The sequence below is a fragment of the Hippopotamus amphibius genome, chromosome 16 (genome assembly GCF_030028045.1).
Source record: "Hippopotamus amphibius kiboko isolate mHipAmp2 chromosome 16, mHipAmp2.hap2, whole genome shotgun sequence".
Lineage (NCBI taxonomy): Eukaryota > Metazoa > Chordata > Mammalia > Artiodactyla > Hippopotamidae > Hippopotamus > Hippopotamus amphibius.
The window spans coordinates 50,564,270-50,580,679 of record NC_080201.1 but is presented as its reverse complement, the minus strand read 5'-3'; the positions used below and the strand labels follow the sequence as shown (position 1 = coordinate 50,580,679).

The window sequence follows — 16,410 nt, the reverse complement described above, 5'->3', positions numbered from 1 at the left end:
TTGTTTGTCTCTGCATCATCAACACAGGGTGGGATACACAGAGAGGAAAAGAATAATTGCCCTTTGCTTTAGAGCCCCTACAACTTTGGATTATCCTCCCCTTTCCTCAGCTAACCTTCTGAGCCAGTATATTCGGTTTTCCCTCCTCCATCCTGTTTCAGGAAGCAGACTGCACTTGTTAAGATGGGAGGAAATTCCTCTAAGCCAACTGTTTTGGATTGTATGATGAAAAACTTTGAGAAAGGTTTTTCCATAGATTATGGGGTTAAGATGGCCATGGGAAAGCTTCACATGCTGTGCAAGCTGGAGTGGTCCACCTTCAGGGTAGGATGGCCTATGGAGGGAAACCTGGATCTCCCTACTGTTAGAGCAGTGTACAGAGTGGTGAGAGGGACCCCTGATAACCGAGACCAGTTTCCATACATAGATTCCTGGTTACAAATTGCTGTTCAGCTGCCTCCCTGGGTTCGGTTCAGGGTGAATAAGCAGGGATGGTGTAGGATGTTTGTAGCCCAACCAGCTCCAAGAAAAAGTAAAGAAAAACTGGCCAAGGTTATCCACCAAGAGGACCCTGAAGAAGAGCTCCCTCTGCCTCGGCCCTATATACCAACAGCTCCACCAGCTCCCATTCAGCCTCCTTATCCTCTATCAGACAGCCCTCCACCCTCTGTGTCTCCACCACCTCCAAATCCAGAGCCCCCTCCAAGCCCATGGTGGCTTTGCTTGGCCAGCCAACCAGCATAGCAACCCATAGCCCTGCAGATGCCCTTGCAAGAGTCCTGAGGCCCTCCTCAGGTCAATGAGGATGGCTCCATCCAGCCAGGACACCCAGTCCTTTATTTTCAGCCCTTCAGTACTACCAACCTCCTCAACTGGAAACACCATACCCTGTCCTATTCAGAGAAGCCACAAGCAATGATTGACCTCCTTGAGTCCATTTTTCACACCCACCAACCTACCTGGGATGACTGTCAACATCTCCTCCTGACTCTCTTCAACACCGAGGAACACTGCCGGATTCTATCAGAGGCTCGGAGATGGCTCCAAGAGCAGCCACCAGCTGGTACAATAGATCCAGCAGCCTGGGCCCTGGGGGCCGCACCAGATGTCCGACTCAACTGGGACTTCAACACCACGGATGGGAAGGGCTCTCTTGACAAGTACCGACAAGCCCTGCTGCAGGGGCTGAGAGCAGGGGCTAGGAAACCAACCAACATGTCCAAGAAGATGAAGTGCACCAAAGGCCAGATGAATCACCTCTGGAGTTCTACGAGAGATTATGTGAAGTGTTCTGGGTGTATACCCCTTTTGATCCTGAGGCGTGAGACAATCAATGCATGATTAATGTGGCATTTGTGGCCCAGTCTGATGCTGACATCCACCATAAGCTTCAGAAACTTGAGGGCTTCGCTGCGATGAATGCCACCCAACTACTGGAAGTTGCAAACAAGGTGTTTGTGAATTGCGACTGAGAAGCCCAAAAGGTGGCTGATAAGCGCATGAAGCAAAAGGTGTCCCTGTTGTCCGTCACACTGGGGAACTCACATCCAGTGAAGCAGGCTGCTCCTCTGCGGAAAGGGGAAGCCAAGAGGAGACCACCGCTGTGTCATGACCAGTGCGCCTATTGCAAAGAAACCGGGCACTGGAAAAATGAATGCCCCCACCACAGAGGGGCAACTGAAGGGTCAAAGAAGTTCAACCCTACAATCAGAGGAAAGTACCAGCTTGAGCTAGTCGTCCAAGATCTTATTGGCCTGGCTGGAACAGAGTCAGAATAGGGGAGACCAGGCTCCCTGACCCTGGGCCCCTGGGAGCCAACTGTTGTGATGAAAATTGGTGGCCAATCAATGGCTTTCATGGTAGACACCAGAGCTGAACACTCTGTGGTGACCACACCTGTGGCTCCTTGTACAGGTCAGACAGCAACTATCATTGGGGTCACAGGAGATAAGACTGCTCGCTCATTCTGTAAAGCCCACTTGTGTCAACCTGGGGGCCACTTGGTAACTCACGGATTCTTGTATTTAAGCAGTTTCATCCAGGAAGGACAGCACAAAGCAGGCTGTGCCATAACAACAGGTGAAATAATAAAGGCAGAGCCCTTGCCCCCAGGGTGATCAGCACAACAGGCTGAACTACGGGCACTCATCCAGGTGCTAAGGCACGCCGAAGGGAAGCAAGCCAGCATCTACACAGACTCAAGACATGCCTTTGCTACTTTACATGTGCATGGAGCCATCTACAAAGAAAGGGGACTACTAACAGCAGAGGGAATTGGTTGGCTGACCAGGCGGCCAAGGAGGCAGCAACCCAACCGAATCCTACAGTGAGCCTTGAACAAACTTCCAAAATCCTCTTGGCACCAGAATTGCCTTCATCTCCGAGGTATACCATAGAAGAAGACCAATGGGCTTTAAATGAGGGAGGAACTAAGGGGCAGGAAGGCTGGTGGAAGCTTCCAGACCAAAGACTCTTTGTTCCTAGTACTATAGCTGTTCAGCTAGTAAAGTAACACCACGAGACAACTCACTTAGGGAAAACTGCGTTAGAAAGTCTACTGAGCCGCTACTATTTCGTTCATAAGCTCCCAACCCTGTGTGCCCAGATCAGTGCTAGCTGCATGACTTGTGCACAAAACAATGCCAGCCAAAGACCAAGACCCAGCCCAGGGGTACAGACAGTTGGAACTTTATGCTTTGAAGATTTAGAGGTGGACTTTACTGAAATTAAGCCTTGCCGGGGCTATAGGTATTCGCTAGTGATAGTCTGCACCTGCTCGGGATGGGCTGAGGCCTACCCCACGCACACTGAATAGGCACGAGAGGTAGCCAAGGCCCTAATAAGAGACATAATCCCCAGATATGGGCTACCTCTCTCCATAGGGTCTGACAACAGGCCAGCCTTTGTGTCTGAGATAGTCCAGACCTTGTCCAAGCCACTGGGAATCAAATGGAAGTTTCACGCCACTTACAGGCCACAAAGCTCAGGGAAAGCGGAGCGCATGAATCAGACCCTTAAGACTATGTTAGCTAAACTGTCAGGAGGCCCAATTACCCTGGATTGACATGCTGCCCCTAGCCTTGCTCTGCGCCCAGTGCACCACGAGGTCCTCAGCCTATTCTCCCTTTGAAATCTTATACGGGAGACCCCCCCCCCAGTGGTAGGGAGACTCAAGGGAGCCCCCCAACAAAGAGCTGACCTAGAGATGTCTCGACACCTCCAGGCCCTGGGAAAGTTCTTTCGCCATATTACCCAAGAAGCCCTAGAAAGGACTCCCATTCCTTTGGGCAATTAGGTTCATCCCTATCAGCCAGGAGATGAGGTATGGATAAAAGACTGGAGAAAGGAACCACTTCAGTTTGGATGGGCCCTCACACGGTCGTCCTGGTGACACCTACTACTGCTAAAGTTACAGGATCCACCACACCCGGGCGAAGAAAGAAGCACCTCTAGCAGAGCAAGAGACTGGGATTGCAAAAGTTCATCCGAACCAGCCACTTTGGGTCTTCCTATGGAGACAACCAAGTCCAGACTAAGGGCTTCAGCCCTGCTCCTGTCACTCCAGGGCAGACTGGTCTACACACGGCAGAAGCTTGAGGAATTCGACAAGGTATATCTGAAAATCAGGATTACGATAACATCCTGCCTTGTAGAGACTAGTTACACCTTCTGGTCCTGAGAGGTTATCAACCCATGGGTCTAGATGATCAAGAAGTTGACACCTTATAAAGACTTTTAGGGGCATCAAGAGGGGGGAATGATGAGGAGAAATTTGGAGTTCATAGCTTTATGCCTGCTCACCTTTGTTTGAAAACCCTTTGCAGGTAACCCCTAGCAACTCCCATGCTCTGTAATCACCTGTAACCTATGAAAACTGAGTAGCCAATCAATTAATGCCAACTGTAGCCAATCAATTAATGTCAATTGTAGCCAATCAATTAATGCCAAATGTAGCTATGTGTTTTAACCTATATAAGGAGAGAATTCACCTAGAATGGTGCCCAGAATTTTGGAGCGTTAGCTAGTCTGAGTCTGCTGGCTCAATAAACCTGAGTTCTCCAAACCTCCAAGTGTGGTGCTTGGTTTCTCATGGGATTGATTCCTGCAACACAGCCAGGAAATGCAACTATGGTGAACCACATGCAAGTCCAATAAAGAGAAGGAGAGGAAACTCTTTTATAGAGGAGAAGGGAAAGCTTTGAGAGACTGTTTGTTGTAAACAAAAAGTTCATTGGAGAAAACAGAATTTAAAGTATAGTGGATGTTCATTGGCTGAGCTGTTTCCAGGCAAAGAGAAGATCTTTCTTCCTCCTGCTGGCGGTCATAAAATAAGCTCACTGTTTGCCAGGGATGCAAGGTACATCTCTTCCTGTTGGGGTCTATAACAACCGCCAGTGGTTACATGCATGAGAGCTCCCTCTTCTGCCCCCCCCACTTCATTTTTGTGAAGTTTCTCTTTACTAATTTTCTCAAGGAAGAATAATATAAAGTACCCCTATGTACCTACTAGCCCACTTTAATTATGAATATTCTAACATTCTTGTTTCACTTCTCCTCCTACTTATTCTTTTGGAGGATTTTAAATGAAAACTCAGGCGTACTGTCATTTTTCTTATAAATACTTCAGGATGTGTCTCTAACAGGACTTTAAAAATATAATTACGGTGAGAAGTGGCTGCAGTGCCGAGTGGAGGAGGCAGGAACCCGCAGGCAAGCAGGAGCTGGGCAGGGACCATGGCCAGATCACCCCCATCCAGGCAGTGAAGCGCAAGATCCAGGTTCTGCAGCAGCAGGTGGATGATGCAGGGGAGACGGCTGGGTGCCTCCAGTGGGAAGGGCGGGGAGAAAGGTGGGCAGGGAGCAGGCGGAGGCTGAGGTGGCCTCCTTGAACCCCAGGATCCAGCTGGTTGAAAAGGAGCCGGACTGCGCTCAAGAGCACCTGGCCACTGCCCTGCAAAAGCTGGGGGAAGCCGAGAAAGCTGCTGATGAGAGTGAGAGAGGTATGAAGGGTATTGAAAACCGAGCCTTAAAAGATGAAGAAAAAAAAAGGAACTCCAGGAATCTACCCGGAGGAAGCTAACCACACTGCAGAAGAGGCAGAGAGCAAATATGCAGAGGTGGCTCGAAAGTTGGAGGTTGAGGGAGACGTGGAACGCACAGAGGATCGACTGAGCTGGCAGAGTCCCATTGCTGAGAGATGGGTGAGCAGATCAGACTGATGCACCAGAACCGGAAGTGCCTGAGTGCTGCTGAAGAAAAGCACTCTCAAAAAGAAGACAAATGTGAGGAAGAGATAAAGATTCTTACTGGTAAACTCAAGGAAGCAGAGACCCGTGCTGAGAGATTGGTAGCCGAGCTGGAACAGACAATTGACGATTTGGAAGATAAGCTGAAACGCACCAAAGAGGAGCACCTCTGTACACAAAGGACGCTGGACCAGACCATGCTTGACCTGAATGCGATGCAGAGCACCCCAGTCCCACCCTGCCGCTGCTCCTCCCTCTGACCCCGACTCCGCTGAGGCCAGCCTGCCCGAAGCTGACCTTTAAACTGAGGGCTGATCTTTACCTGGAAGGCTGCTTTCTCCTTTCGCTACCTCTCCCACCCCCCACTCATCTGTCCTTTTCGCCAAACTGTCTCTGCCTCTCCCCAGAGATTCCAGTTGGGCTAGAGGCTGAGCACCTTCGGGAACAATGTTTCAGGGAATGCAAGCACAATGCAAAGTGTCTTTAAAAAGCATGTTGTGGTGTACACCTTTTGTTGTGGTTGTTGATGTAGCAACCATTTGTAAAATATTCCAGGTAATTCCATAGTTCTGAAGCAGCAGTGTAAGCCCTTTCTCACTTTTGGAAGGTAACGTTTCAGCTTAATGCATATTGTCCTCTCCATAGAGGAGGGAAAAAGATATAGGCCCACCTTATTGAAAGCTAAACAGCCCAGAGAAAGATTCCATTTTGGGAAACCCCATTGCTCTGTAAAAAGTACCCGCCAAGCCAGAAAGGTGACTCCAAGAGGAGTTAGCCCTCGTGCACCCCACCCCCCCACCTCCCCCACCCCCACCCACTCGAGAGCACCCCTCAAGAGGAGACCCAGAAGCCCGTGGTCCCCATCCCTGTCATCATGCCCCTGTTCCAGGTGGGTGAGCTCCGTGAGACTGAGGCTGACCTTCAGGACCAGGTCCAGGCCCAGAGCCTGGGGGAGGAGCAGCTGCTTGGGTCTGAGGGGGAGGGGGCCGCAACCCCCTCAACCTCCTCCCCCCCAGCAGCCCCCTCCTCTGCTGTCCACGCCGAGTCCTTGCTGCAGGAGGCACTTAATGCGATGATGGCTGACCTGGTGGGGTTCCCGCTCCTCAAGTATCGTGCCAAGGAGCTGACCTCCAAGGCGGAAATCCTGAACATGGTCCTCAAAGACCAGTGGGACCACTTCCTCATGGTCTTTGGCCAAGCTTCCGAGTGCATGCAGCTGGTCTTTGGCAGGAACGTGAAAGAGGTGGACCCCAGAGAGCACACCTACATGCTGGTCGCAACCCTGGGCCTCATCCGTGATGCTATGCTGATTGATGGGCAGATCCTCCCCAAGGCTGGCCTCCTGGTGATGCTCCTGTGCGTGATCCTCCTGGAGGGCGAATGAGCCCCTGAGGAGGAGGTCTGGGGATCACTTAGCAACATGGCAGTATGTGCTGCGAAGGAGCATTGCATCCATGGGGAGCCCAGGGAGATGCTCACCACAGTGTGGGTGCAGGCGAGCTACCTGGAGTACCAGCAGCTGCCCCACAGCAACCCTGCCTGCTACGAGTTCCTGTGGGGGCCTCGGGCCCACACGGAGACCAGCAGGTGGCAAGTCCTAGAGTACCTGCTCATGGTCAATCGATGGGATCCCAGGTCCTTCCCATCCCTGTCTGCAGAGGCTGTGAACGATGAGGAAGAGGGGGCCTGAGCCAGAGCAGCAGCCAGGCTCCTTCCAGCCCCACGTCCAGCAGCTTCTCCTGTGGGACAGGAAGGGAGGCTGTTCCTTCACCTGAGTTTGAAGAGGGAGCCGTCAGCCTTCTAAGTAGTGAGAGCTCAGTTGAGTTGGGGGAACATGCTGTGTAGCATCTTTGGGTTCCTGTTGTGTATGATCACATGGAGTTTCATTTCTATTTCCCTTAGGAATTTTTCTAATATTTTTCATTTTAGAAGACGGCTTAGTGTGCTTCAGAGTCTATGTTTGTGAATGATATTGATCACACATGTATTTGTACCAATTCAGTTCAAGAACAAGAGTTCTGCTGTTTTGTAAAACAAATTGGAAGGGTCCCATACGCTTTTGAGATCCTGAGGAAGATCACATGGCAGTGGAATAGGAATTTCTCGGAAATGAGAAAGAACTTTAGAATAAAATTGATGGGGTCAAGAAAAAGAGAAATAAAAGTTAATTCTTAAAAAAAAAAAAAAGCAAGACCCAACTACGTGCTACCTATAAGAAATACACTTTAAATATAGAGGTATTGGGAATTCCCTGGTGGTCTAGTGGTTGAGACTTCACTTTCCAATGCAGGGGATGAGGGTTCAATCCCTGGTTGGGGAGCTGGGATCCCACATGCCTCATGGCCAAGCAGCCAAGGCATAAAGCAGAAGCAATGTAACAAAATTCGATAAAGATTTTAAAAATGGTCCACACAGAAAAAAAATTAAAATAAATAAATACATATAAATCTGAAGTCTCACCCATGGAGTGGATGCACTGCCCAGGACCCTTCCCAACTGGGACTCCAGATTGCTGTTTCAGGGACTTCCCAGCGCTGCTTGGATCTGGATGTAGGTGCTTCCGCAGTTTGGTGATGTATCTAATTTTATTTCTTGCTGTGTTGCTTGTTCATATGCTGTAACATTGGGACTCCAGATTGTTGCTACTTGGCTCTGGATGTAGGTGCTTCTCTGATTCAGTGATGTATGAAGCTCTATCTTTACTATTCTTTCTTACCTAGTTATTCTCTTAATTAGCATACTGTGATCTTTGTTAGTTTAATAAATTCTCTCTAAACTCTTGTTTAACTGAGTGCAGGGTAGTTATTTTGCCGGTGAATCCTACGAACCTTCAAACCAAAAGTAAGGCTTTTGGCAAAACAGCCATTCCAGGAGATGTTTTGCAAGACTGATAACCCTTTTTACTTTACTTCCCTGCCTCTCCGTCTCTGATTCTATAAAAGTAACTGGCATCCAGACTCCAATAAGATGGTTTTTAGGAATCAGTAGTGTGCCATCTTCTCGGTCTCCTGGCTTTCCAAATAAAGTCTTATTCCTTGCCTCAACACCTCGTCTCTGATTCATTGGCCTGTCATGCGGTGAGCAGAGTGAGTTTGGACTTGGTAACAAATTTGGCAAGCCAGCTAGGAGCCTTGCTGCTCATGGCTAGCTGGCCCTGGTCAGGGAATATTGGGGCAAGGCCCTAGCAGCTGCCAGGACAATTTTTCCTGAAGATCTTCCCTTCAGAGTTCCCTGAAGCAGGAATGGCTATCCCAGTGCTTGGCAGTTGAAGCAAGGAACTGACATCTGCGAGTTCTTGGACTCTATTTTGTAGGGTAAGTCTACCCAACTCGGTAATCAGTTTGTCTTGGTCTTGTCTTGGTTTGGTTTTGTGTATCCTTTTGTGTTATGACTCAACACACTCGATTCAATTCTGGAACTTCAGTTCCATTGGGGGAATTCTGGTTCCATTTGGGGAACTTCGGTTCCATCTGGGGAACTTTGGTTCCATCTGGGGACTTCTGTTCCATTTGGAGAACTTTGGTTCCATTTGAGGCTACAAGTCGATGGACTCAATTCAGTTCTGGGTAAGTCACTCCAGTGTGCACGCCAGGAATGTATTCCCCCTCAATCTGGGCTTTTCCTTTATGGGATAAGCCAATCTGGTTGGGTACCCTACTGGAGGGGTGAATCGTTGTTGAACTCTACCTGATTTGGTGAACCAGTTTGTTGGGCGTTGTAGGGTAACTCTACCCGAGTTGGGAACTAGTTTGCTGGTTTTCGTCTTAGTTTTGTCTTGTTTTTGTGGGCATCAATGCTAGAGTTTGTGCCTTTTGTATTGGAATTAGTCTGCATCTTTTGTGTTCTGGTGTTATCAAACTTATAAAAATGGGAAATACTCCATCAATCCTGAAAGAGAGCCATTTGGGACATATATTAGACAAATGGGCAAAACATAGCCATGAGCCTATGACTAAAAAAGGCATGATATACTATTGTAATCAGGTGTGGACCCAATATATGTTAGGATCAGAAGAACAATGGCCCCTGAATGGCTCACTCAATTGTTATACCATCTTGCAGTTAGAAGTGTTTTGCAAAAGCGCAGGGAAAAAAGATGAGATTCCATAGGTAGGAGCATTTATGCTATTGCATCAGGAGGAAAAGGAATCAGAGGGCTGCCACCTTATAGTGCAGTGGTCTGAAAGGAATCCCAAGGAGAAGCCTGTTCTACAAGGGAAGGGGGAAAAATGACAGTGGGGACATGTTATTTCAAAACTTAACCCCTCTCCCCTTCAGCCTACCCAGCTCCCCCAGTGGCCAAGTAGGCTGCAATGGCACTTCCAACTGCCCCCTCCATGCCACCATCATGTTCCCCACCTCTTGTTTCCCCTACTCGTGGGGAACAAATAGAAGTTTCTATGTTAACCCCTGGAGCACAGGGACCTGGTTTAGTTTCACCAACTAAGACCTGACAGGGCACCCAATTTGGACCAGGAGCCACTTCTGCAGCAGAGCCATTTCCCTTGCCCCAATATCCTGGAAAAGGCCAGGAGACTCCCTTGGACTTGAGGTGTCCGATTCTGATTTCCCCACAGGAGCCCTGGGTGACACTGACAGTGGGGAACAAGTTGACTGACTTTCTAATAGATACAGGTGCCACAGAGTCTGTGGTAAACACCAAGGTGGCACAGAAAACATCTCAGTCTATCCTGGTCATGGGAGTTTCTGGAGAATTAGAAAACCATTCATTCTTACAACCTCTAGAAGGCCAACTAGGGGACCTCACCCTACAGGGCCATGGATCACGGACGAATGTGGGTCCCTCCTCCTCCAAGGTACAGGCCCTTTCAGCTAGGCATTTCATGGCCCAGTCTGCCCCAGACATCAGGTGCAAAATTCAGAAAGCAACTGCTGGTCCTCAGACTCCAATGTCCAATTGGCTTGTTTGGTTTTCAATAATAGGGATATGGCCAAAAAGGCTGAACACACTCAGAGAAATATGCAAAAGGCCCACGATTGCAATGGCTTTGTCTGCTCAGAAACCAACAAAGGGGAAACAAAGTCATCCTAGGAAAAACTTGCCTGTATCTTTGAGATGCAAATGTCCTACCTGGGCTTCTCAAAAACCCTTACCTCTGCCACCTTTTTAAAATACAAACTTTGAAAAAAGAGGGTACAGTTATTTAGAATTGGACTTGTTTTCCATAAATATTAGTTAAATAGGGTTTAGCCAGCTAGACAAGTGAGCTTGATTTGTTCCATCTGCCAGAAATCCAATCTTAATCCAACCTTTTGTAAACGGATGGGTTTTGACATTGCTGTACCTGACTCAGGGCTGAAATTCTGAAATGAGAACTATGATGCCTCTCTGTTTATCTGTGTGTTTGTATGTGTCTTATCTTTGGATAACATTGCTGAGAGTAATCTATAAATGAACTCTATTCAATTGGCTTAAAGAAAAGGAAGTGCTTACCAACCAAACAATTCTAAATACAGGGACATTAAGCTAAATGAGTTTCAGATTAATGTGAACTGGGAAATATTTACTATTAAATTAATACCTGGTATTAATGTTTAAGTTTGTTGATCTAAGTAATATAGATATATATTAGAGCCATCAACATTAAGTATACTATTTTCACTGCACCTAGGTTTAACAGAAGTTAAAGGAAATCTTGTTCTATCTTTTGCAAAGTTGTCGACAAGAAAAATAACTTGATATGATGAAACTTTAAACTAAAAATGTAAATGAGATAAGAGCTTTTAGGTAAATGATAAGAATTATTATGTTCTAAAAAATTCACCAAAATAGTTTCCTCAGATTTTGGTAACTATTACTTGTCTCTTGGCTTTCACTAGAAATTAAGGTTTTTAAGAAGGGATTCTAACTTAAATACATAATTAAAGCTACTGAAAAGAATAAAATGTTTCACTATGGCAGAATATGTGTTTTCAGTGAAGAAGGTATGAGAAATGGAATTACACTTTACTGAGAAAGTTTTGTACATGGTTAGGATTAACTAAATTCAGATGGAAGGTAACTAAGTAAATGGATTTTGTTAAGCAAGCTAATACAAGATTGGAAATTGATCTGTTAGAAGTGCCCCTTTTTTGATAACAGATTCTATGAGTTTCTGTGCCCTTAGGTGATCCGTGTTTGTTTTCTTTCAGTCATGTTGTGACTTTGGTTAAATGAATAAGTATTGTTTCACAGTGACCTATGATCCTGTTGTGTTTTAAAACCTTTTTGACATTTTTAACAAACTTCCCAAATATCAAAATCTCACTGAAGCTTTTTAGCCTCCAGCTGACTCTGGGATACTTCGAAAGAGCATCTCTGAATCATCTCAGAGAGAAATGTCAAACTAGTTTCTTTGGTATGTTGAATTACTTCAGAAACATTGTCAAGTGATTGGAGATGAAGCTTGGGCTAGTGTATGGATAAATGTCATTTATAGAGAGATCCCAAAATTTCTATGGAATCCCTAACATATGATATATCCTGATATATTCTCAATCATACTACTACTTATTCTAAAATGTTATATCCAAGTTTCTTGCTAACTGCATTGTACTCACATCTTTAACCATGCTATTTTGTTTTGTCCTGATGCTTTTACAAAGTGAAGACTTTCACGAAGACTGACAGGAACTTTTGAACAAATATGTTTCTGATAGCCTTTAGATAATATCACTGGACTGGGTAACAAATGACAGAACTAATAGGAAACGTGATTATTTCATCTAGATCAATGGGACTTAATGGGACTCAATAAACTGGTAAATATGATTCATAACTTTATGACTTTGGGAAATATACTGGCTCTGATCCTTGTTTTTCAGGGGAAAAAACCCAAAACACCTTTTTCTTATGCTATGACCTACAACAAGTTGATAAACTATGCCTCTGTAAATAAAGATGAAACATTTTTGCTCTCTACTTGATCCAGCCAGAATTTGGTGTTTCCAGCTGCCTCTCCTGTGGACTTGATATTATGCTACTCATGGTTTCAATTTGTTCTTTGTTTCCAAAATGTTTGTGCTTTGTGTCTCCTTGCTGCACTATGCCCTTGTCAATGTCACTAGCTGTATTACTTATATCCCATCTCTTTTATAGGATTGTTGTCTCTTACAGCACCCAGTATGTAACCAGGCCTCCAACAAAACTTCTATGGCTAAACATCTTCGGCAAATAGATCAAAATAATTGTAGTGATGTGATTCTAGGTATGGGAAGAAGCAACAAGGGACAATGTCTCCTGGATCATAATGGGAAAGAGGATCCAGAGAATCTTTAATTACCAACAGAGCCTACTCCACAAACTAGCACCTAGAGTGGCATATCAGGGATTTTCACCTGACCTGGGATGAGCCTCCCAGCACCGTGGCACAAAATCTGATCATGAAAATGTCTTCCAAATATTGGTCAAATTCCTGACCAAGAGAAGAGGATCAGTCAGCAGCATCTGCAGCCCTCCAACATGAGCCGGTGAACCCTGAGGAAACTCAGGATATAAAAACACAGGATATAGGCCCCAGAGAGCTGTGGTACATAACAAACAAACAATGATTTCAGTGAGCCCAGACCCTTGCATCTTCCCTTATATGGAAAAATGCTAAATTCCTTACCTTGAGATGCAGCCTCCTGGGCTGAAAGCCCTCAAAATTCCTGACAACCCTGAACTTTTAGGTTGTGAATATTTTTAAATCTGCAGATGATGAGGAAAATCTGGAGTTCATACACAGCTAGAAAATAGCTTCAAGCCTGCTCTGCTTCTGTAAAACCTGCTTGCTGCACTAGAGTGAGGACAAAATACTTTAACAATCAACTGGAACCTAAAAGATGATCAGATAAGTATGGAATGTTCTCTTCCTGCCCCTGCTCGCCTTTGTTTGAAAACCCTTTGCATGTAACCCCTAGCAACTCCTACGCTCTGTAATCACCTGTAACCTATGGAAACTGAGTAGCCAATCAATTAATGCCAACTGTAGCCAATCAATTAATGCCAACTATAGCCAATGAATTAATGCCAACTGTAGCTGTGTGTCTTAACCTATATAAGGAGACAATTCACCTGGAATGGGGCCCAGAATTTTTGGGCATTAGCTTGTCTGGGTCTGCCAGCTCAATAAACCTGAGCTCTCCAACCCTCCAAGTGTGGTGCTTGGTTTCTCATGGGATCAATTTCTGCAACATTTTTGGAGGCTCCAGTGAGATTCCAACCGTGCCAGCCCCTTAAGCCGCCAAACTGGTGGCTCGGCTGCATCAGGGCGAAGGAGCTCCAAGACGAAAGAGGAGGTGTGCCACCTGAAGGTTTTCCAGGTTCTTTTTCAGACCAGTGCTACGACTCTCCAGATGGCTGGGTCCAACCGGACTCATTGGAGGGACAGACCAACACACCAGGAGCAGTCACAGGATAAGGTAAGGCCCAGGGGCACTGAACCCAGTAGGTTCCCGTCTCCGGACAGAAGACGAGCTTGATCACCTCCTAAGGTCTTCGGGAAGAAGACCACTAGTTAGGGACCTTCCCAGAGGGGGGAGGCACTGTGATAAACTCTGGTCTGAATATGTGTGTGAGTGAGTGCCCTGGTTCATCCTCGTTCCAGGACGATTGTGTGGCTCCACGGCCTTTGTGGCCATGGAGTCTGAGTGGGCCCAAACCTGCAGTTCCGTGGTGAACTCATATGGCTCAAGGTGATGTCTGTCGCTGGGGGACCCAGTCCCTCACTGTGAGTCAGATCTAGGCCAGGAGTCTACACTGGCCCGCCAAAGCTGAGGCACCTAAGCTGCCCACAGGGATGCGGCCAGGTGGGCACCTGAGTGGTCTCCTCTTCGGAGGGGGCACCCACCCTTGTTTGTCTCTGCACCATCAACACGGTGGGATACACAAGGAGGAAGAGCCTAATTGCAAATTGTGCCCTTTGCTTTAGAGCCCTTCATCAAAACCAAATACTCCCCTTTCCTCAGCTAACCTTTGGAGCCAGTATATTGGGTTTAAAGAAGCAGGTTGCACTTGTTAAGATGGGAGGAAATTCCTCTAAGCCAACTGTTTTGGATTGTATGATGAAAAACTTTAAGAAAGGTTTCTCTGGAGACTGTGGGGTTAAGATGACCATGGGAAAGCTCTGCACACTGTGCGAGCTGGAGTGGCCCACCTTCGGGGTTGGACGGCCTACGGAGGGTACCCTGGATCTTCCTATGGTTAGAGCAGTGTACTGAGTACTGACAGGGACCCCCGGGCACCGAGACCAGTTTCCATACATAGATTCTTGGTTACAAATTGCTGTTCAGCTGCCTCCCTGGGTTCGGTTCTGCACGAATAAGCAGGGAGAGTGTAGGATCTTTGTAGCCCAACCAGCTTCGAGAAAAAGTAAAGAAAAAACAGCCAAGGTTATCCACCAAGGGGACCCCGAAGAAGAGCACCCTCCAAATCCACGGCAGCTTCCCTTGGCCAGCCAACCAGAGCAGCAGCCCACAACCCTGCAGATGCCTTTGCGAGAGGCCCAAGGCCCCCTCAGGTCAATGAGGACAGCTCCTTCCAGCCAGGATGCTCAATCCTTTATTATCAGCCCTTCAGCACCACTGATCTCAACTGGAAACACCATACCCTGTCCTATTCAGAGAAGTCACAAGCGATGATTGACCTCCTTGAGTCCATTTTTCACACCCACCAACCTACCTGGGATGACTGTCAACATCTCCTCCTGACTCTCTTCAACACCGAGGAACACTGCCGGATTCTATCAGAGGCTCGGAGATGGCTCCAAGAGCAGCCACCAGCTGGTACAATAGATCCAGCAGCCTGGGCCCTGGGGGCCGCACCAGATGTCCGACTCAACTGGGACTTCAACACCCTGGATGGGAAGGGCTCTCTTGACAAGTACTGACAAGCCCTGCTGCAGGGGCTGAGAGCAGGGGCTAGGAAACCAACCAACATGTCCAAGACGATGGAAGTGCACAAAAAGACAGATGAATCACCTCTGGAGTTCTACGAGAGATTATGTGAAGTGTTCCGGGTGTATACCCACTTTGACCCGAAGGCGCGAGACAATCAACACATGGTTAATGTGGCATTCATGGCCCAGTCTCAAGCTGACATTTGCCGTAAGCTTCAGAAACTTGAGGGCTTCTCTGGGATGAATGCCACCCAACTGCTGGAAGTCACAAACAAGGTGTTTGTGAATTGCGACCATGAAGCCCAAAAGATGGCTGACAAGTGCACGAAGCAAAAGGTGTCCCTGTTGGCCGCTGCACTGGGAACCCAGGTCTGGTGGAAAGGGGACACCAAGAAGAGACCACTGCTCCGTTGCAACCAGTGTGCCTATTGCAAAGAAACCAGGCACTGGAAAAATGAATGCCCCCACCGCAGAGGGGCAACTGAAGGGTCAAAGAAGTTCAATCAACCCAGCAGAGGAAGGTACCAGCTTGAGCCAGTCATCCAAGACCTCACTGGCCTGGCTGGAACAGAGTCAGAATAGGGGAGACCGGGCTCCCTGACCCCAGGCCCCCAGGAGCCAACGGTTGTGATGAAAATTGGGAGCCAATCAAGGACTTTCACGGTGGACACCAGAGCTGAACGCTCTGTGGTGACCACACCTGTGGCTCCCCTTACAGGTCAGACAGCAACTATCATTGGGCCCACAGGAGACAAGACTGCTCGCTCATTCCATAAAGCCCTCTCGTGTCCACTTGGTGACTCACGAATTCTTGTACTTACCAGTGTGCCCCATTCCTTTGCTGGGTAGAGATTTGCTAACAAAGCTGGGGGCACAAATCACTTTTGCCCCTGGGAAACCTGCATGTCTCACCCTGGGGAGCCAACCAACTCTGATAATGGCTGTCACTGAGCCCAGGGAAGATGAATAGCGTCTCTATTCTTCAAAAAGAGAACAAAAACATCCAACTAGCCTGCTAAGAGAATTCCCAGCTGTCTGGGCAGAAAAGGGGCCCCCAGGTTTGGCCAAAACCCATGCACCCACTGTGGTGGACCTAAGGCCAGGGTTCACTCCTGTCAGGCAGAGGCAGTATCCAGTACTGTGAAAAGCATGCCTGGGAATCCAGGACCACATTCAACGCCTGCGTGACGCCAGAATTCTGATCGAATGTCAGTCTCCTTGGAACACGCTGCTCTTACCAGTCAAGAAGCCTGGAGGAAATGACTACCATCCTGTCCAGGACCTCT

The 16,410-nt window shown here is 47.5% G+C and overlaps 2 pseudogenes; both read left to right on the top strand.

Annotated features, from left to right (window-relative positions):
- Positions 1-270: 270 nt before the first annotated feature.
- Positions 271-5,506, top strand: LOC130838091 (tropomyosin alpha-3 chain-like; annotated as a pseudogene).
- A 614-nt stretch (positions 5,507-6,120) lies between these two features.
- On the top strand, positions 6,121-6,936 carry LOC130838090 (melanoma-associated antigen 9-like; annotated as a pseudogene).
- Positions 6,937-16,410: the final 9,474 nt, after the last annotated feature.